The sequence below is a fragment of the Oncorhynchus masou genome, chromosome 24 (genome assembly GCF_036934945.1).
Source record: "Oncorhynchus masou masou isolate Uvic2021 chromosome 24, UVic_Omas_1.1, whole genome shotgun sequence".
In the NCBI taxonomy this organism is placed as follows: domain Eukaryota; kingdom Metazoa; phylum Chordata; class Actinopteri; order Salmoniformes; family Salmonidae; genus Oncorhynchus; species Oncorhynchus masou.
In genome coordinates this window covers 28,299,384-28,322,966 of record NC_088235.1, presented here as the reverse complement: position 1 = coordinate 28,322,966, position 23,583 = coordinate 28,299,384, and positions in this window count along the sequence as shown.

Here is a 23,583-nt window from a genome sequence, read left to right as displayed (position 1 = left end):
CCCTGAACAGGCAGTTAACCCACTGTTCCTAGGCTGTCATTGAAAATGAGAGTTTGAAGAATGCCTCTCTCCCCACAGGTGTAATCACTACCTCTGATGGTTTAGGGATTGAGGTAGTCACCTTATACAAGTACTTGGGATTATGGCTAGACGGTACAGTGTCCTTCTCTCAGCACATGTCAAAGTGGCAGGCTCAAAGCTGCAGTTAAATCTAGACTTGGTTTCCTCTATTGTAATTGCTCCTCTTTCACCCTAGCTGCCAAACTAACCCTGATTCAGATAACCATCCTTCCCATGCTGGATTACGGAGACATAATTTATAGATCGGCAGGTAAGGGTGCTCTCGAGCGGCTAGATGTTCTTTACCAGTTGGCCATCAGATTTGCCACCAATGCTACATACATACATCTGCCAGTCACATTCTGTTAAAGGTCCCCAAAGCACACACATCCCTGGGTCGCTCCTCTTTTCAATTCGTTGCAGCTAGTGACTGTAACGAGCTGCAACAAACACTCAAACTGGACAGTTTTATCTCAATCTCTTGGTTCAAAGACTTATGGACACTCTTACTGACAGTTGTGGCTGTTTGCGTGTTTATGTTGTGTTGTCTCTTGTCGTGTTGTGTGTTTTGTCCTAAGATTGATATTTTATTTGTTATTTTTAATCCCAGCCCATGTTCCCTCAGGAGGCCTTTTGACTTTTGGTAGGCCGTCATTGTAAATAATAATTTGTTCTTATCTGACTTGCCTAGTCACATAAAGGTTAAATAATAAAAATTAAGCAAACCTGACGGCACCATTTTCTTGTTTTTTTAAATTTATGGATAGCCAGGGGCACGCTCCGACACTCAGACATAATTTATAAACATAGGATGTTTAGTGAGTCCACCACATCAGAGGCAGTACGGATGTCAAGGAATGTTCTCTTGATAAGTGTGTAAATTAGAACATTTTCCTGTTGTCACGCCCTGGCCATAGTTTACTTTGTATGTTTCTATGTTTTGGTTGGTCAGGGTGTGATCTGAGTGGGCATTCTATGTTGGATGTCTTGTTTGTCTATTTCTGTGTTGGGCCTGATATGGTTCTCAATTAGGGGCAAGTGTTAGTCATTGTCTCTGATTGGGAACCATCCTTTCACTCCCTCCTCTCTATCTTCACTTCCTTTGTATACTATATGCTGCTAAAGCCACCTACATTTTATTTTACCCTCTTTTTCTCCCCAATTTCTATCTTGTCTCATCACTGCAATGCCTCAACGGGCTCGGGAGGCGAAGGTCGAGTCATGCTTCCTCCGAAACATGACCACACCCCCAGCCAAACCCTCAACTCAGACCACGCTGGGCAAATTGTACGCCGCCCTATGGGACTCTCGATCATAGCCGGTTGTGCTATAGCCCGGGATCGAACTGTAGTGACGCCTCTAGCATGGCGATGCAGTGCCTTAGACTGCTGCACCACTCAGGAAGCACCCTAAAGCCACTTTCTATCATTCTAAATTTCAACCTTATACCTCTAACTCTAGGAAACTATTTTCCACCTTCTCCTCCCTCTTTAATCATCCACTCCCTCTCTGCGGGCGACTTTGTCAACCACTTTATAAAGGTTGACGACATCCGCTCCTCATTCACTCAGCCTATTGAGTCCACTTACACAGAACTACCCTACGCCTTGACCTCTTTCTCCCCTCTCTCTCCAGATGAAATCCTGCGACTATTGGATGAACTGCTTGTTAATATAACAAAATTGAGAATATCATTATTTGGTGTTTTGGTGATTAAACCAATGTACTCATATTTCACAGTAGACTTGGGGCTCTTTTCAATCCACATCACGGAAGTTCAGCTTTACTGCTTGATTGAAATCAAAAGGCATAAAAAGGGACTGCATTCATGGTAAACGCTGAATATGTTGGCTCAATTGCAAATGACCTTTACATTAATATTGTCGAATCTTTAACGCTGCAGCTTTAGAGATTGAAAAGAGCCCCTAGTCAATGGTTATGTGGTGAAATATGTCTACAAACAAAATGAATGCACAGTGAAAAGTTTTGAATGTAAGACTAGCTGCATTACAAGTGTTACCAATTTGGAGTGTTGTATGAAGTGTTTAGAAAATTCACCACATACTTGTGAAAATATCAAATATTGATGTGGTTAATAGTGCATCATTCCCCATCAGCTAGTGCTTCAATTGTTTATACAGTAACCAACTGCTTTATAATACCTGACCTATGTGTGTACTGTATAACGATAATGAAACACCTTCTCATCCCTCCTTAATCATCCACTCCCTCCCCCCTTCCTCTGCTGGCGACTTTGTCAATCACTTTGAAAAGAAGGTTGAGGACATATTCTACTCATTCACTCAGCCAATTGTGACACGTTTCAGGAAACTAGGCGTATGGGCGTACGGGTCAATACTTCTAAGGAGAGCCGCATGAATGTAAACTAACACTTAAAAAAAAATCAAAACGTGTTTTTTGCCACAAATTCCTTCTCAAACATGTGAACTTCCATGTGATTTAATAAGAAACGTGTATGCCATCTGTAAATATGAATACAATTGTTAAATTACGAGCCTAGTTGGGTTAGCCAAAGAAAAAGTCAGCAACCTTTCCACTAACCATTACTGGCTAAGATAATGAGCGGTCTGGACATGCAGAGAGATGAGTTTGAGTTGATCTGCCATGTATCGCACGCTTCTCTCACTTTGAACTTGTCAGTATGTTTTGGTAATCCTGTATAACGCAGCTTTTTAAAAAGTGTATTGTTTATTAAAACTGCATAAGTGTTGCTCTCCACTATCTGGAGGACTTAGTATTGAAATCAGTGGAATTTGAGTATGATAGCTAAGGAGAAGGAGAAAACACCTGTCTCCGGATTACATCTTCAAACTAGGGGCAACCATGGCATCTGACAGGAGACGTGTCCAACCATGAATGATGTAAGATAGTGTAGCTAGCTACATTTTCTAGAGACATTTTCAGATATGACATGTTTCTAATTTTCTCATTTTGACAGAGAGCCATTTGCTTGGCTAGCTATAGTCTAATGTTAGCTAGATAACATTGAACCTGGTTGGTTAGCTACCTTCAAATTCATGCAGGTGTTACGTACGCCTCTTGGAGGAGGGAACGCGACACCCTGCTACATCTCAACTCCCTGTGGAGTGAAAAAACATGTGATCGTAGGTGAGGGGAAGGACGACAGAGGCAGAGAAAAGTTATTCCTTAACATGGCAATGTGGGGAAAAGGGGCTGGATGGAATCAAAGCAAATAAAATAAAAATGAAAGAGTGCCCTCTCCTACCTTACCTGCCTTACCACTACTTACCAAACCTTTATCACCACCTGGCGTGTTAACCAAAATACAGGGGGTGGTCTGCACCGGTCTTACCTAGGGCGCATAGGCAGATTAAATACTACGGGTTATGTATGCCCGCAGGCCTCTTGCCTAAACACTCTCAAGGTGCTTTCCCTTCCCCCCTGGGAACAAATGAAACAGAATAATTTACATGAACAATTTCAATTAACCAAAAACACTAAGTCCTATTGGCATACCTATGAAAGAGCAGCTACAAAATAATATCAACAAAACATTCACAAACCAACAGAGGACATAAACAGAAGCTCTTCTTCCTGATGAAGGAACACTGGCTTTTATCAAGCTGTAGAAGGAGATGGTAATGCAGAGACAGCTGTATCCCCTGACGAGAGGGAGGGGTCAGAGCTCCAATCAGCAATGGGGCCGACCAATCAGCTGCTTCAGGAATCCAGGCCATTTCCTGAAATACACACACATATAAACCCAAAACAACACAGAAACTGGGGAACATCATGAGTTGTGATTATGGTTGATTGTTTACCTCGCTGGCTCGCTAGCTATCGTTACATGCATGACCTTATTATTCATATCTCAGAGCCATTTGCTCAGTGTTTACCATGAATGCAGTCCCTGCGAAAGCAAAAACATTACCTTTAAATTTCAATCCATCAGTAAAGCTGAACTTCCACGATGTGGATTGAATAGAGCCCCCAGTCTCCTATGAAACATAATGAGTACATTTGGTTTAATCACCAAAATACAAAATAATGATATATTCTCAATTTTGTTATATTAAGGTTAATCTTGAAACTCCCCATCCCGGATCCGGGATTGTGACTAAGCCTCAGGCTCATTAGCATAACGCAACGTTAACGATTTCTGAAAATCGCAAATAAAATTAAAATAATGCGTTTGCTCTCAAGCTTAGCCTTTTCTTAACAACACTGTCATCTCAGATTTTCAAAATATGCTTTTGAACCATAGAAATTGACTAATTTGTGTAAGAGTATGCTAAGCTAGCATAGCATTTTGTGTAGCATGTAGCACGCAACATTTTCACAAAAGCCAGATAACCAAATAAATAAAATCATTTACCTTTGAAGAGCTTCTGATGTTTTCAATGAGGAGACTCCCAGCCACATACCAGATGCGCAGTGTTTCCTGAAAGCGTCTGTGTGTAGGAGAAATCGTTCCGTTTTCTACATTGCGCCTGGCTACCGAAACAAACCGAAAATGCAGTCACCTACAACGTGAAACTTTTTACGGATTAACTACATAATATCGACCGAAACATGGCAAACGTTGTTTGGAATCAATCCTCAAGGTGTTTTTTCACATATCTCTTCATTGACATGCAGTTCGTGGAAGCTTGCTTCTCTCTCTGTGCCGCATGGAAAAATACTGGCAGGTGACTTTTGCGCACCAATTTCGGCGCAGGACACCGGGCGGACACGTGGTAAATGTGGTCTCTTATGGTCAATCTTCCAATGATCTGCCTACAAATACGTCACAATGCTGCAGACACCTTGGGGAAACGACAGAAAGGGCAGACTCATTCCTCTTGCGTTCACAGCCATATAAGGAGATCATGAAAGACAGAGCCTCAAAAATCCTTGTCATTTCCTGGATGCCAAGTCATCTTGGTTTTGCCTGAAGCTCACGTTAAAGGGCACGCACAGAGAAGATATTTGTATTTCTGGACACGTCAGAGTGTTTTCTTTCGAACAGTAGCAATTATATGCATAGTCGAGCATCTTTTTGTGACAAAATATCTTGTTTAAAACGGGAACGTTTTTCTTCCAAAAATGAAATAGCGCCACCATAGGTGTAAGAGGTTAAAACCTGTTTGAGATCGAGCTACTTTTTTCAACATTCTGTTAAAAATAGCGCAACATTTCAACGTCCTGCTACTCATGCCAGGAATATAGTATATGCATATGATTAGTATGTGTGCATAGAAAACACTCTGAAGTTTCTAGAACTGGTTCAATGGTGTCTGTGACTATAACAGAACGAGTTCCGTTGTCAAAATCGCAAGAAAACCTGGTCACTAAATCGAAGAAGAAAAAATCAATCCGCCAGTGTTTGTATTGTCTATGGCTTTCCATAAATGATGGAACTGTGTTTGCAATTCCTACACATTCCACACGATGTCACCAGTGTTGTGATTTCCAGGCCCATTTATTCTTGGTCTAATCACTGAATACCACATCCGGTCTTCAGATGTGCACCCAAAAAAGATGTCGACTAGAATTTGCACTTCGTTTTCTAAACTTCTAGTTATTGAATACAGATTGCTCCGTGATCAATTTGATTGTTTATTAACGTTTACTAATACCTAAACTTGGATTACAGAAGTAGGTTGAAGTGTTTTGTCAAAGTTTATAGGCAACTTTATGAATTTTTAAAAATTACGTTGCGTTGGGAAACGTTCATTTTTCCATGGATTTCACTGTGTTCATAAATGGACATTTTGGGTATATATGGACCAATTTAACCGAAAAAAAGACCCAATTGTGATGTTTATGGGACATATAGGAGTGCCAACAAAGAATCTCGTCAAAGGTAATGAATGTTTTATATTTTATTTCTGAGTTTTGGGTAGCGCCGGCTACGCTAATTTCTTTGTTTACGTCCCCTTTGTGTGTTTCTGTATGCTCCATGCTATCAGATAATAGCTTCTCATGCTTTCGCCGAAAAGCATTTTACAAATCTGACATGTTGGCTATATTCACAACGAGTGTGGCTTGAATTGAGTACCCTGCATGTGAATTTTAATGAAAGTTTGAGTTTTAGCGAGTACAATTAGTTGGCGCTCTGGAATTTCCGCTCATTTGGTTCCTGTACAGGAACCAACTCCTGAAGAAGTTTTAACAAGCAGTTAATCCAATAGTCGCAGGATTTCATCTGGAGAGAGAGGGGAGAAAGAGGCGTAGGCTAGTTCTGTGTAAGTGGAAACAGTGGACTAAAAGAACTAAATTGAGAATTTATCAATATCAATATTTACTGTACAGAGATAATGAAACTGTAAGACTGACATATTTCTCAACATGCTCAGAACTTGCCAATGGATACAAATGACACAAATGTTAATGCCAAGTCATAGTCAAGTATAGAAAATTACTATTCTTTCTATTCAGCACTTCAAAAATAACCATTTTGAAATGTGTATATTACATTTTTTGCTTTTGAATTAAATGGTAGTTAAAATTATTAAATTGTGAGCCTGTCATCATCTGATGCATTGGTGACTTAACTCAATGTTAACATGTTTCTCAACACATGTACAATACATTTGTAGACATTGAGAAACTAAATGGGAAAAATGTTATATCTCTTTAAGTTCTGTCCAGCAGATAATCCAAATTAATTTATATTTCCTCTTTAATCAAGTAACTGGACCTGAACAAAACTCAAGTTATATATTTTAGAATAGATTGTACTGAGCAAAGAAAAAGTGTCGTATTGGAATTTGTTGGTTAAACCAGTTTTATATGCTGGACTCTGAGAGAGAAGTCATTATTCATCACTGCTAAATGTATGCAATAAATGATCACACACCAGGAATCCATAACATATCTCTATTAAAGAGCAACTTTAATCAACAATAAAGAAAAATCACTATGGTCCCAATTGAAATGAACAACAACTTTTAAGGCTTAATAAAGTCTTCATAGGCATTACATAAATGCTTTACAAATAATTTACAAGTGAAATCATAATACATACAGGGTGATGTGAGAGGTGCTTAGCCAAAGGCTTTTCCATCTACTGTAGGTTATACCATGACATTTTCTCAGAAATTGTTTATGCAGTATCTATGAAGGTTTTATGAAAGGTTGATAAAGTCTTCATAAAGCCTTTAAAGTTGTTGTTTGTTTAAAATTGATTCATCCCCACAAGTAAATCTAATTTTTCATACTCCTTCTGTAATCTTGAAAGAGCTATTGGGCTTACAGTCTCTTCCACAAACTGCACATCAAAACACCTCAAACATTGCCAAGAACCGTTGTTTCTTATAGTTACCCTCTGTAACATATATTGATGCATCTGCCTTAATATAATCTGCTGAGTAACTTTGTTTTGGGGGATTTATATCTTATGACTTCACCCATGCAAATAATTATTGAACATAAACAACACAGACATGGGAAGAAGAATCAAACCAAAACCTATAGCTCTATCCACACTACCCTCAGCATCCCCTTCTCTCTCTCAGCCTCAGTCACCCCCTTCTCTCAGCCACAGCACCCCCTTCTCTCTCTCATTCTCAGCCTACCCTTCTATCATCCACAGCATCCCCCCCTCTCTCTCTCATTCTCAGCCTACCCTTCTATCATCCACAGCATCCCCCCCTCTCTCTCTCAGCCTCAGCCTACCTCTTCTCCCTGCCTCAGCCTCAGCTTCCCCTTCTCTCAGCCACAGCATCCCCCTTCTCTCAGCCACAGCATCCCCCCCTCTCTCTCTCAGCCTCAGCCTACCTCTTCTCCCTGCCTCAGCCTCAGCTTCCCCTTCTCTCAGCCACAGCATCCCCCTTCTCTCAGCCACAGCATCCCCCTTCTCTCTTTCAGCTACAGCATCCCCCTTCTCTCTCTCAGCTTTAGCCTCCCCCTTACCTCTCTCAGCCACAGCATCCCACGTCTCTCTCTCAGCCTCAGCCCTCCCCCTTCTCTCAGCCACAACATCCCCCTTCTCTCTCTCAGCCTCAGCTTCCCCTTCTCTCAGCCACAGCATCCCCCTTCTCTCAGCCACAGCATCCCCCTTCTCTCTTTCAGCTACAGCATCCCCCTTCTCTCTCTCAGCTTTAGCCTCCCCCTTCCCTCTCTCAGCCACAGCATCCCACGTCTCTCTCTCAGCCTCAGCCCTCCCCCTTCTCTCAGCCACAGCATCCCCCTTCACTCTCTCAGCACAAGCATCCCCCTTCTCTCTCTCAGCCTCAGCCTCCCCCTTCTCTCTCTCAGCCTCAGCCTCTTTCTCCAGTTGTTGCCTTGGAAACAATGCAAAGAGATTTATTCACAGATGGCACAAGTTCGGTCACCCTGGCAACGGTTGGCTTTCATCTAGGCATTGTTGAGTCCTACAACCCCTCTCCCCAAATTCAGCTGTCAAATTGACCAGCAACAGACACTCATATTTTGACTGAAAACCACTAAAGATACACTGGTGTCTCTGTTGATGAGTTCATAAGTAGGAGAGCGTTTGAGAGTTTGGAATGGGCTTGCACTGTACAGTTGGATACAGTGGTGTCTCTGTTGATGAGTTCATAAGTAGGAGAGCGTTTGAGAGTTTGGAATGGGCTTGCACTGTACAGTTGGATACAGTGGTGTCTCTGTTGAGGAGTTCATAAGTAGGAGAGTGTTTGAGAGTTTGGAATGGGCTTGCACTGTACAGTTGGAGGGCATGAGTACAGAACCACACTCAGTCACATGATTCTGGACAATTTATATATAGTATTTCCATATAGCATTTACATATAGTATTTCTATATAGTATTTCCACCAGTTTCTACATTTCCCATTTTAAAGTACAGACAGAAAAACAGCAAATGTTTTTCCCACCCCCCAAGTGCTTCAGTTGACCTTTCAGTTTACATAAGATTTATAATTTTGCAGTTTACTAAGTGGCTGTGTTCTCAGAGTTTTTCCTGTATGCATATATCACCCTCCACCATCACTCTCATTAAACCACAGTTAGTGTGACAAAGAAATAAGTAGAGAGGCAAGCATGAGTCCCTCCTTTAGAAATATGGATTGGGTTAACTCTGCAAACGGAAGCCAGCACAGGGACACCTCGGTACCCTTGTCAGAGCGGGGTGAATAAACGGTGCTGTCACCTTGTCACTGTGGAGTGTGCGTATGTGTGTGCGTGCAATGTGTGTGTGTGTGTGTGTGTGTGTGTGTGTGTGTGTGTGTGTGTGTGTGTGTGTGTGTGTGTGTGTGTGTGTGTGTGTGTGTGTGTGTGTGTGTGTGTGTGTGTGTGTGTGTGTGTGTGTGAATAAATGGTGCCATTGAGGAGGGCAAACAGTTTATATTGGTGGCTGCCACCCAAAGACCTCTCATACCTCCTAGCTATACAGATTAATGTATTCTATTCAATATGTTCTATAAGAGGAAAATAAATGCAGAGACCTTTGGCATTTTATGTGGGGGAAAGTAGGCATATAACATAATAAATCCTAAGTAATTTCATATCAACATAAAATATGAAATGAATCACTGAATCATATTAAACTGTGTTGAAAAATGTATTCAAAACAACATGGTAAAAGTCGAGACCAGATTGACGAGCTGGTGTAACTGAGTCAGGTTTGTAGGCCTCCTTGCTCGCACACGCTATTTCAGTTCTGCCCACACATTTTCTCTGGGATTGAGGTTAGTGCTTTGTGATGGTCACTCCAATATTTTGACTTTATTGTCCTTAAGCCATTTTGCCACAACCTTGGAAGTATACTTGGGGTCAATGTCCATTTGGAAGACCCATTTGCGACCAAGCTTTAACTTCCCGACTGATGTCTTGAGATGTTGTTTCAATATATCCACATCATTTTCCTCCTCATGATGCCATCTATTTTGTTAAGTGCACCAGTCCTACCTGCAGCAAAGCACCCCCACAACATGATGCTTCCACCCGTACAACATGATGCTGCCACCCCTGTGCTTCACGGTTGGGATGGTGTTCTTCATCTTGCAAGCTTCCCCATTTTTCCTCCAAACATAACAATGGTCATTATGGCCAAACAGTTATATTTTTGTTTCATCAGACCAGAGGACATTTCTCTAAAAAGTACGATCTTTGTCCGAATGTTGTTATGGGTGCGTGCTGGTGGCAGGGAAGTCAGGCGCAGGAGAATGAACTTGGTATAAACGAAGCAGTTTAATGAATATACAAAAACTCAGAAAACCAAAGTATACAAAATAAAATAAGAGGGTGCAAAACCCGTCGCACACCAGAACATAACTAGCACCAATACATACAACAAACAATCACCGACAAGGACATGAGGGGAAACAAAGGTGAAATACACAACATTAATTAATTAATTAATCAATTAATTAATTGATGGGATTTTCCAAAACCAATGGAAAATTAAAAATGGATCAGCGATGGCTAGAAGGTCGGTGACGTTGACTGCCGAACACCGCCCGAATAAGGAGAGGGACCAACTTCGGCGGAAGTCGTGACACATGTGCAGTTGCAAACCATAGTCTGGCTTTTTTATGGTGGTTTTGGAGCAGTGGCTTCTTCCTTGCTGAGCAGCCTTTCAGGTTATGTCGGTATAGGACTTGTTTTACTGTGGATATAGATACTTTTGTACCTGTTTCCTCCAGCATCTTCACAAGGTCCTGTGCTGGTGTTCTAGGAGACAGAACGCATCTCCTTCCTGAGCGGTATGATGGCTGGGTGGTCCCATGGTGTTTATACTTCTGTGCTACTGTTAGTACAAATGAACGTGGTACCTTCAGGCGTTTGAAATTGCTCCCAAGGATGAACCAGACTGGTGGTCTACAATTCTTTTTTGAGGTCTTGGCTGATTTCTTTTTTATTTTCCCATGATGTCAAGCAAAGAGGCACTGAGTTTGAATTACTTGTGTCAAGCACAAAGTAGATGTCCTAACCGTCTTGCCAAAACTATAGTTTGTTAACAAGAAATTTGTGGAGTGGTTGAAAACGAGTTTTAATTAGTCCAACCTAAGTGTATGTAAACTTCCGACTTCAACTGCATATATACAGTAAGTATACACTACCGTTGAAAAGTTTGGGGTCACTTAGAAATGTACTTGTTTTCCATGAAAACATACATGAAATGAGTTGCAAAATGAATAGAAAATGTAGTCAAAATGTTGACAAGGTTTCAAATAATGATTTTTAATTGAAAAAATGATTGTGTGCTTCAAACTTTGCATTCGTCAAAGAATCCTCCATTTGCAGCAATTACAGCCTTGCAGACCTTTGGCTTCTAGTTGTCAATTTGTTGAGGTAATCTGAAGAGATTTCACTCCATGCTTCCTGAAGCACCACCCACAAGTTGGATTGGCTTGGTGGGCACTTCTAACCTACTGTACGGTCAAGCTGCTCCCACAACAGCTCAATGGGGTTGAGATCCGGTGACTGTGTGCTGGCCACTTCATTATAGACAGAATACCAGCTGACTTATTTTTCCCTAAATAGTTATTGCATAGTTTGGAGCTGTGCTTCGGGTCATTGTCCTGTTGTAGGAGGAAATTGGCTCCAATTAAGCGCCATCCACAGGGTATGGCATGGCTTTGCAAAATGGAGTGATAGCCTTCCTTCTTCAGGATCCCTTTAACCCGGTACAAATCTCCCACATTACCACCACCAAAGCCCCCCAGACCATCAGATTGCCTCTAACATGCTGGACAGATGGCGTTAAGAACTCCTCCAGCATCCTTTCATTTTTTTCTGCGTCTCACGAATGTTCTTCTTTGTGATCCGAACACCTCAAACTTTTGAATGTCCATTACACTTTTTTTCAATCTTCCTCTGTCCAGTGTCTGTGTTCTTTTGCTCATCTTAATCTTTTCTATTTATTGGCCAGTCTAAGATATGGCTTTTTCTTTACAACTCTGCCTATAAGGCCAGCATCCCGGAGTCGCCTCTTCACTGTTGACGTTGAGACTGTTGTTTTGTGGGTACTATTTAATGAAGCTACCAGTTGAGTACTTGTGAGACGTCTGTTTCTCAAACGAAACACTCTAATGTACTTGTCCTCTTGCTCAGTTGTGCACCGGGGCCTCACACTCCTCTTTCTATTCTGGTTAGAGACAGTTTGAGCTGTTCTGTGAAGGGAGTAGTACCCAGCGTTGTACGAGATCTTCAGTTTCTTGGCAATTTCTGACATGGAATAGCCTTCATTTCTCAGAACAAGAATAGACTGACGAGTTTCAGATGAAAATGATTTGTTTCTGGCCATTTTGAGCCTGTACTCAACTAGTCTAAAGAAGGACAGTTTTATTACTTCTTTAATCAGGATAACAGTTTTCAGCTGTGCTAACTTAATTGCAAAAGTGTTTTCTCATGATCAATTAGCATTTTAAAATTATAAACTTGAATGACCTAACACAACGTGCCATTGAAATTCCATTCCTCTCTAAACATTTTGAAAAAGCTGTTGCGCAGAAAATCACTGCCTTCCCAAAGACAAACAATGTATACGAAATGCTTCAGTCTGGTTTTAGACCCCATCATAGCACTGAGACTGCACTTTTGAAGGTGGTAAATTACCTTTTAATGGCGTCAGACCGAGGTTCTGCATCTGTCTTCGTGCTCCTAGACCTTAGTGCTGGTTTTGATACCATCGATCACCACATTCTTTTGGAGAGATTGGAAACCCAAATTGGTCTACACGGACAAGTTCTAGCCTGGTTTAGAACTTATCTGTCGGAAAGATATCAATTTGTCTTTGTGAAAGGTTTGTCCTCTGACAAATCAACTGTAAATTTCGGTGTTCCTCAAAGTTACGTTTTAGGACCATGATGGTTTTCACTATATATTTTACCTCCTGGGGATGTCATTCAAAAACATAATGTTAACTTTCACTGCTATGCGGATGACACACAGCTGTACATTTCAATGTAACATGGTGAAGCCACAAAATTGCCCTCCCTAGCAGCTTGTGTTTCAGGCATAAGGATGTGGATGGCTGCAAACGTTCTACTTTAATACTCGGACAAAACAGAGATGCTTGTTCTAGGTCCCAAGAAACAAAGAGATCTTCTGTTGAATCTGGCAATTAATCTTGGTGGTTGTACAGTCGTCTCAAATAAAACTGTGAAGGACCTCGGCTTTACTCTGGACCCTGATCTCTCTTTTGACGAACATATCAAGACTGTTTCAAGGACATCTTTTTCCCATCTACGTAACATTGCAAAAATGAGAAACTTTCTGTCCAAAAATGATGCAGAAAAATTAATCCATGCTTTTGTTACTTCTAGGTTAGACTACCGCAATGCTCTACTTTCCGGCGACCCGGATAAAGCATTAAATAAACTTCAGTTAATGCTAAATATGGCTGCTAGAATCCTGACTAGAACCAAAAAAATGTATCATATTACTCCAGTGCCAACCTCCCTACCCTGGCTTCCTGTTCTTATGGCTGCAGGGGCAGTATTGAGTAGCTTGGATGAAAAGGTGCCCTTTGTAAACGGTCAGCTCTTCAGTTTTAGTTGCTAATATATGCATATTATTATTAGTATTGGATAGAAAACACTCTAAAGTTTCCAAAACTGTCAAAATATTGTCTGTGAGTATAACAGAAATGATATTGCAGGCGAAACCCTGAGGAATATCAAACCAGGAAGTGGCTTCTATTTTGAAAACTCCATGTTCCATATCCTCCCTTTGCTCCATTTAAAGGGATATCAACCAGATTCCTTTTCCTATCGCTTCCTGAAGGTGTCAACAGTCTTCAGACATAGTTTCAGCATCCTTTTATTTTGAAAAATGAGGCAGGAAGATAACATCGCGTCAAGTGGTCGCATGAGTTTTGCTCATGAGTTTTGCTCAAGAGTTTGGACAGCCATTGCTTTTCCCTCTCCTACTGATAAAGACAGTTGATATATTATCGATTATATATTTTAAAGACAACCTGGGGATTGATTATAAAAAACGTTTGACATGTTTCTGTGGACATTATGGAAACTATTTGGAATTTGTCTGCATTGTCGTTACCGCTCTTTCCTGAGGATTTCTGAACATAACGCGCCAAACAAACGGAGGTATTTTGGATATAAAAATAATCTTTATGGAACAAAAGGAACATTTATTTTGTAACTGGGAGTCTCTTGAGTGAAAACATCCGAAGGTCATCAAAGGTAAATGATTAATTTGATTGCTTTTCAGATTTTTGTGACCAAGCTACTTGATGCTATGTGTACTTAATGTTTTGTCGATCGATCGATGAACTTACACAAACGCTTGGATTGCATTCGCTGTAAAGCATATTTTCAAAATCTGACACGACAGGTGGATTAATAAAAGGCTAAACTGTGTTTTCCTATATTGCACTTGTGATTTCATGAATATAAATATTTTTAGTAATATTCATTGAATGTAGCGCTATGCAATTCAACGGGTTGTTGATGACAATTATCCTGTTAACGGGATTGCAGCCATAACAAGTTTTAAGGCAAGGGCTGATTTCAAGGTTTTACTGCTAACCTACAAAGCATTACATGGGCTTGCTCCTACCTATCTTTCCGATTTGGTCCTGCCGTACATACCTACATGTAAGCTACGGTCACAAGATGCAGGCCTCCTAATTGTCCCTAGAATTTCTAAGCAAACAGCTGGAGGCAGTGCTTTCTCCTTTTCATGGAATGATCTGCCTACGCATGTGAGAGACGCAGACTCGGTCTCAACCTTTAAGTCTTTACTGAAGACTCATCTCATCAGTAGGTCATATGATTGAGTGTAGTCTGGCCTAGGAGTGTGAAGGTGAACGGAAAGGCTCTGGAGCAACGAACCACCCTTGCTGTCTCTGCTTGGCCGGTTCCCCTCTCTCCACTGGGATTCTCTGCCTCTAACCCTATTACATGGTCCGAGTCACTGGCTTACTGGTGCTCTTCCATGTCGTCCCTAGGTGTGGTGCATCACTTGAGTTACTTGAGTTGCTGATGTGGTCTTCCTGTCTGGGTTGGCGCCCCCCCCCCTTGGGTTGTGCCGTGGCGGAGATCTTTGTGGGTTATACTTGGCCTTGTCTCAGGATGGTAAGTTGTTGGTTGAAGATATCCCTCTAGTGGTGTGGGGTCTGTGCTTTGGCAAAGTGGGTGGGGTAATATCCTGCCTGTTTTGCCCTATCCGGGGGTATCATCGGATGGGGCCACAGTGTCTCCTGACCCCTCCTGTCTCAGCCTCCAGTATTTATGCTGCAGTAGTTTATGTTTCGGGGGGTTAGTGTCAGTCTGTTATATCTGGAGTACTTCTCCTGTCTTATCCGGTGTCCTGTGTGAATTTAAGTATGCTCTCTCTAATTCTCTCTTTCTTTCTTTCTTTCTTTCTTTCTTTCTTTCTTTCTTTCTTTCTTTCTTTCTTTCTTTCTTTCTTTCTTTCTTTCTTTCTTTCTTTCTTTCTTTCTTTCTTTCTCTCTCTCTCTCTCCCTTTCGGAGGACCTGAGCCCTAGGACCATGCCTCAGGACTACCTGGCATGATGACTCCTTGCTGTCCCCAGTCCAAATCAAATCAAATCAAATCAAATTTTATTTGTCACATACACATGGTTAGCAGATGTTAATGCGAGTGTAGCGAAATGCTTGTGCTTCCAGTTCCGACAATGCAGTAATAACCAACAAGTAATCTAACTAACAATTCCCAAACGAATTCCTTATACACAGTGTAAGGGGATAAAGAATATGTACATAAAGATATGAATGAGTGATGGTGCAGAGCAGCATAGGCAAGATACAGTAGATGGTATCGAGTACAGTATATACATATGAGATGAGTATGTAAACAAAGTGGCATAGTTAAAGTGGCTAGTGATACATGTATTACATAAGGATGCAGTAGATGATAGTGTACAGTATATACGTATACATATGAGATGAATAATGTAGGGTATGTAAACATTATATTAGGTAGCATTGTTTAAAGTGGCTAGTGATATATTTTACATCCTTTCCCATCAATTCCCATTATTGAAGTGGCTGGAGTTGAGTCAGTGTGTTGGCAGCAGCCACTCAATGTTAGTGGTTGCTGTTTAACAGTCTCATGGCCTTGAGATAGAAGCTGTTTTTCAGTCTCTCGGTCCCAGCTTTGATGCACCTGTACTGACCTCGCCTTCTGGATGATAGCGGGGTGAACAGGCAGAGGCTCGGGTGGGTGTTGTCCTTGATGATCTTTGTGGCCTTCCTGTAACATCGGGTGGTGTAGGTGTCCTGGAGGGCAGGTAGTTTGCCCCCGGTGATACGTTGTGCAGACCTCACTACCCTCTGGAGAGCCTTACGGTTGTGGGCGGAGCAGTTGCAGTACCAGGCGGTGATACAGCCCGCCAGGATGCTCTCGATTGTGCATCTGTAGAAGTTTGTGAGTGCTTTTGGTGACAAGCCGAATTTCTTCAGCCTCCTGAGGTTGAAGAGGCGCTGCTTCGCCTTCTTCACGATGCTGTCTGTGTGAGTGGACCAATTCAGTTTGTCTGTGATGTGTATGCCGAGGAACTTAAAACTTACTACCCTATCCACTACTGTTCCATCGATGTGGATATGGGGGTGTTCCCTCTGCTGTTTCCTGAAGTCCACAATCATCTCCTTAATTTTGTTGACGTTGAGTGTGAGGTTATTGTCCTGACACCACACTCCGAGGGCCCTCACCTCCTCCCTGTAGGCCGTCTCGTCATTGTTGGTAATCAAGCCTACCACTGTTGTGTCGTCCACAAACTTGATGATTGAGTTGGAGGCGTGCGTTGCCGCGCAGTCGTGGGTGAACAGGGAGTACAGGAGAGGGCTCAGAACGCACCCTTGTGGGGCCCCAGTGTTGAGGATCAGCGGGGTGGAGATGTTGTTGCCTACCCTCACCACCTGGGGGCGGCCCATCAGGAAGTCCAGTACCCAGTTGCACAGGGCGGGGTCGAGACCCAGGGTCTCGAGCTTGATGACAGCTTGGAGGGTACTATGGTGTTAAATGCCGAGCTGTCGTCGATGAACAGCATTCTCACATAGGTATTCCTCTTGTCCAGATGGGTTAGGGCAGTGTGCAGTGTGGTTGAGATTGCGTCGTTTGTGGACCTATTTGGGCGGGGAGCAAATTGGAGTGGGTCTAGGGTGTCAGGTAGGGTGGAGGTGATATGGTCCTTGACTAGTCTCTCAAAGCACTTCATGATGACGGAAGTGAGTGCTACGGGGCGGTAGTCGTTTAGCTCAGTTACCTTAGCTTTCTTGGGAACAGGAACAATGGTGGCCCTCTTGAAGCATGTGGGAACAGCAGACTGGTATAGGGATTGATTGAATATGTCCGTAAACACACCAGCCAGCTGGTCTGCGCATGCTCTGAAGGCACGGCTGGGGATGCCGTTTGGGCCTGCAGCCTTGCGAGGGTTAACACGTCTAAATGTTTTACTCACCTCGGCTGCAGTGAAGGAGAGACCGCATGTTTCCGTTGCAGGCCGTGTCAGTGGCACTGTATTGTCCCCAAAGTGGGCAAAAAAGTTATTTAGTCTGCCTGGGAGCAAGACATCCTGGTCCGTGACTGAGCTGGATTTATTCTTAGAGTCCGTGATTGACTGTAGACCCTGCCACATACCTCTTGTGTCTGAGCCGTTGAATTGAGATTCTACTTTGTCTCTATACTGACGCTTAGCTTGTTTGATTGATAGCCTTACGGAGGGAACAGCTGCACTGTTTGTATTCAGTCATATTACCAGTCACCTTGCCCTGATTAAAAGCAGTGGTTCGCGCTTTCAGTTTCACGCGAATGCTGCCATCAATCCACGGTTTCTGGTTAGGGAATGTTTTAATCGTGGCTATGGGAACGACATCTTCAACGCACCTTCTAATGAACTCGCATCCCGAATCAGCGTATTTGTCAATGTTGTTGCCTGACGCAATACGAAACATGTCCCAGTCCACGTGATGGAAGCAGTCTTGGAGTGTGGAATCAGCTTGGTCGGACCAGCGTTGAACAGACCTCAGCGTGGGAGCTTCTTGTTTCAGTTTCTGTCTGTAGGCAGGGATCAGCAAAATGGAGTCGTGGTCAGCTTTTCCGAAAGGGGGGCGGGGCAGGGCCTTATATGCGTCGCGGAAGTTAGAATAACAGTGATCCAAGGTTTTGCCAGCCCTGGTGGGCCAATCGATATGCTGATACATTTTAGGGAGTCTTGTTTTCAGATTAGCCTTGTTAAAATCCCCAGCTACAATGAATGCAGCCTCAGGATGTATGGATTCCAGTTTGCAAAGAGTCAAATAAAGTTCTCCAGAGCCATCGATGTGTCTGCTTGGGGGGGAATATATACGGCTGTGATTATAATCAAAGAAAATTCTCTTGGTAGATAATGCGGTCTGCATTTGATTGTGAGGAATTCTAAATCAGGTGAACAGAAGGATTTGAGTTCCTGTATGTTTCTGTGATCACACCACGTCTCGTTAGCCATAAGGCATACGCCCCCGCCCCTCTTCTTACCAGAAAGGTGTTTGTTTCTGTCGGCGCGATGCGTGGAGAAACCCGCTGGCAGCACCGCCACCGAGAGCGTCTCTCCAGTGAGCCATGTTTCCGTGAAGCAAAGAACGTTACAGTCTCTGATGTCCCTCTGGAATGCTACCCTTGCTCGGATTTCATCAACCTTGTTGTCAAGAGACTGGACATTGGCGAGAAGAATGCTAGGAAGTGGGGCACGATGTGCCCGTCTACGTAGTCTGACCAGAAGACCGCCTCGTTTCCCTCTTTTACGAAGTCGTTTTTTTGGGTCGCCGGCTGGGATCCATTCCGTTGTCCTGGTTGAAAGGCAGAACACAGGATCCGCTTCGCGAAAGTCATATTCTTGGTCGTACTGATGGTGAGTTGACGCTGATCTTATATTCAGTAGTTCTTCTTGACTGTATGTAATGAAACCTAAGATGACCTGGGGTACTAATGTAAGAAATAACACGCAAAAAAAACAAAAAACTGCATAGTTTCCTAGGAACGCGAAGCGAGGCGGCCATCTCTGTCGGCGCCGGAAGTCCACCTGGCCGTCCTGCTGCTCCAGTGTCAACTGTTCTGCCCGGTCATTTTTGAACATTTGAACATCTTGGCCATGTTCTGTTATAATCTCCACCCGGCACAGCCAGAAGAGGACTGGCCACCCCTCATAGCCTGGTTTCTCTGTAGGTTTCTTCCTAGGTTTTGGCCTTTCTAGGGAGTTTTTCCAAGCCACCATGTTTCTACACCTGCATTGCTTGCTGTTTGGGGTTTTAGGCTGGGTTTCTGTACAGCACTAGGGCTATATAAATTGATTTGACTTGATTTGATTGGAACACAGGAGTGATGTTTGCTGATAATGAGCCACTGTATGCCTATGTAGCTATTCCCCCCCAAAATCAGCCATTTCCAGCTACAATAGTCATTTACAACATTAAAAATGTCAATAACAATAACCAAAAAAGTGTTTAACAAATCGAAATATATGTTATTTTTGTCACGTTCTGACCTTTATTTCCTTTGTTTTGTCTTTATTTAGTATGGTCAGGGCATGAGTTGGGGTGGGCAGTCTATGTTTGTTTTTGTATGTTTGTTTTCTGTTTCGTCCTAGTATGGTTCTCAATCAGAGGCAGGTGTCGTTAGTTGTCTCTGATTGAGAATCATACTTAGGTAGCCTGGGTTTCACTGTTGGTTTGTGGGTGTTTGTTTCCGTGTGTGTGTTTGTCGCCACACGGTACTGTTTCGGTTGTTGTAGATTTCACGTTATCGTTTATTGTTTTTGTTCGAGTGTTCATTTGTCTGTATTAAAAACATTATGGATACTTACCATGCTGCATCGTGGTCCGATCCTTACTCCTCTTCGGACGAAGAGGAGATCTGCCGTTACAATATTTGAGATTCTTCAAAGTAGCCACTCTTTGCCTTGATGACAGCTTTGCACACTCTTGGCATTCTCTCAACCATCTTCATGTGGTAGTCACCTGGAGTGCAATTCAAATAACAGATGCGCCTTGTTAAAAATTAATTTGTGGAATTTCTTTCCTTCTTAATGCGTTTGAGTTAATAAGTTGAGTTGTGACAAGGTAGGGGTGGTATACAGAAGAAACCCCTATTTGGTAAAAGACAAGTCCCTATTATGACAAGAACAGCTCAAATAAGCAAAGAGAAATGACAGACCATCATTACCTCAAGACAGTTCAGTCAATATGGAAAATTTCAAGAACTTTGAATGTTTCTTCAAGTGCAGTTGCAAAAACCATCAAACGCTATGATGAAACTGGCTCTCATGAGGACCGCCACAGGAAAAGAAGACCCAGTTACCTCTGCTGCAGAGGATAAGTTGTAATGCCTCATCCCTATAGGCTGTTGCATTGTTGTCGGTGATCAGGCCTACTACTGTTGTGTCATTAACACACACAACTGAGGGGCACCCAAGTTTATTAGAGTTATCTACACCTCAGATTGCAGCCCAAATAAATGCTTCACAGAGTTCAAGTCATAGACACATCTCAACATTAACTGTTCAGAGGAGACTGAGTGAATCAGGCCTTCATGGTCAAATTGCTGCAAAGAAACCGCTACTAAAGCACACCAATAAGAAGAAGAGATTTGCTTGGGCCAGGAAACATGAGCGATGAACACTAGACCGGTGGAAATCTGTCCTCTGGTCTGATGAGTCTAATTTGGAGATGTTTGGTTTCAACGTGTCTTTGTGAGACAGATGAACGGATGATCTCTGCATGTGTTGTTCCCACTGTAAAGCATGGAGGAGGAAGTGTGATGGTTTGGGTGTGCTTTGCTGAATTCAAAGCACACTTAACCAGCATGGCTAGCACAACATTCTGCAGCAAAACGCCATCCCATCTGGTTTGCTCTTAGTGGAACTATCATTTGTTTTTCAACAGGACAATGACCCAACACACCTCCAGGCTGTCTAAGGGCTATTTGACCAAAAAGGAGAGTGATTGAGTGCTGCATCAGATGGCCTGGCCTCCACAATCACCCGACCTCAACCCAATTGAGATGGTTTGGGATGAGTTGGACCGCAGAGTGAAGGAAAAGCAGCCAAAAAGGTCTTAGCAAATGTGGGAACTCCTCCAAGACTGTTGGAAAAGCATTCCAGGAGAAGCTGGTTGAGAGAATGCCAAGAGTTTGTAAAGCTATCATCATAGCAAAGGGTGGCTACTTTGAAGAACCTAAAATATAAAATATATTTTGATTTGTTTAATACTTTTTTGGTTACTACATGATTCCATGTGTTATTTCATAGTTTTGATGTTTTCACTGCTATTCTACAATGTAGAAAATGATAAAAATAAAGGCAAACCCTTGAATGAGTAAATGTGTCCTAACTTTTGACTGTTTTTTTGTTTTTTTAAATGAACCTTTATTTAACTGGGCAAGTCAGTTAAGAACAAATTCTTACTTACAATGACAGCTTCCCCTGTCCAAAAATGGACCAATTTTGCACCGCCTTGTGGGACGCTCAATAACAGCCGGATGTGATGCAGCCTGGATTCAAACCAGGTAATAAAACATTGCACTGAGATGCAATGTTTTAGACCACTGCACCATTTGAGTACCCGCTGGTACTGTATATAAGTTGGGGTCTCAACTTCATGTTGAGATTTCTACATTTGATTGTTCATCAGCAGTCACTTAACCTCTAGCGTCGAGCAATCCCGTATCCGGGAGCGTAATCATAGCCTCAAGCTCATTAGCATAACGCAACGTTAACTATTCATGAAAATCGCAAATGAAATGAAATAAATATATTGGCTCACAAGCTTAGCCTTTTGTTAACAACACTGTCATCTCAGATTTTCAAAATATGCTTTTCAACCATAGCTACACAAGCATTTGTGTAAGAGTATTGATAGCTAGCATAGCATTAAGCCTAGCATTCAGCAGGCAACATTTTCACAAAAACAAGAAAAGCATTCAAATAAAAATAATTTACCTTTGAAGAACTTTGCATGTTTTCAATGAGGAGACTCTCAGTTAGATAGCAAATGTTCAGTTTTTCCAAAAAGATTATTTGTGTAGGAGAAATAGCTCCGTTTTGTTCATCACGTCTGGCTAAGAAAAAAAACCAAAAATTCAGTCATTACAACGCCAAACTTTTTTCCAAATTAACTCCATAATATCGACAGAAACATGGCAAACGTTGTTTAGAATCAATCCTCAAGGTGTTTTTCACATATCTATTCGATGATAAATCATTCGTGGCAGTTGCCTTTCTCCTCTGAACCTAATGGAAAAGTGGACGCAGCAGGAGATTGCGCAATAATTTCGACGGAGGACACCAAGCGGACACCTGGTAAATGTAGTCTCTTATGGTCAATCTTCCAAAGATATGCCTACAAATACGTCACAATGCTGCAGACACCTTGGAGAAACGACAGAAAGTGTAGGCTCATTTCTGGCGCATTCACAGCCATATAAGGAGACATTGGAACGCAGCGCATTCAAAATCTGGGCATTTCCTGTATGAAATTTCATCTTGGTTTTGCCTGTAGCATTAGTTCTGTGGCACTCACAGACAATATCTTTGCAGTTTTGGAAACGTCAGAGTGTTTTCTTTCCAAAGCTGTCAATTATATGCATAGTCGAGCATCTTTTCGTGACAAAATATCTTGTTTAAAACGGGAACGTTTTTTTTATCCAAAAATTAAAAGAGCGCCCCCTATATTGAAGAAGTTAATTAGCCCATGTCAGCAAATACATTTTTGAGTGGTAAAATTGTCTTGCTGCCAGCTAACTCAACTTGTAGTAAGCATGGTCAAATTACCGACCGGGGTGGGGTCCATTGATCATCAGTTATCATAATAAAAACTGCAAACATTTGACTCCACCCTATGGCTAAATGTGTAGGATTGCAGGAAATTAGCTGTAAAACTGCTCATTTATTTCTCCGCCCCATGGCAAAATGTTTAAAATTTGCTCACAAGGTGTATGTGTGGGGATGGTGTGGGGGTATGAATGTGGGTACGAATACCCACAAGCCACTGCGGCCCCTCATGATGAGATTTTTTGTGGCACTCACCCAATCAAAGTTAGTCATCCCTAATATACTATATCTTTAGAAATCTTCCATTATTAGACACAGGTGTTTCTAAGCTTAGCCTTACCTGACGTCATCCTGTCCCTGTAGCTTTTTTGAACACCTCGGCCTGAGTGGTGTGAACTGTCCCTAAGGATCACAAGAATGTCTCAGTGCACCTGGATACCATATGGCCCATCAGTGACCTCTCACCCTGTCCTCTCACCCAGGAAATGAGCCACTGTGGGCCAGGCTCGGACAAAATTACTCCAGGTCCATCTACCCTCTGTTCACAGGAGCATGAATAAAAACATGAACGAATAGCTGAAGGGTGAGAATAGGACGTAGGAAACACTAATAGTGTTAAAAAGTATTGTGAAATCCCCATCTTCAGTGACAGACTACATAAACTGTTCATTGTTGTGTCATTTGGCTCATTGCTGTGTTATTTGGCTCGTTGTTGTGTTATTTTGCTCATTTTCGTGTTATTTGATTCATTGCTGTGTTGTTTGGCTCATTGTTGTGTTATTTTGTTCATTGTTGTATTATTTGGCTCGGCTGATCAGGAGGGAAAGGTAAAGTCTATGGTGGG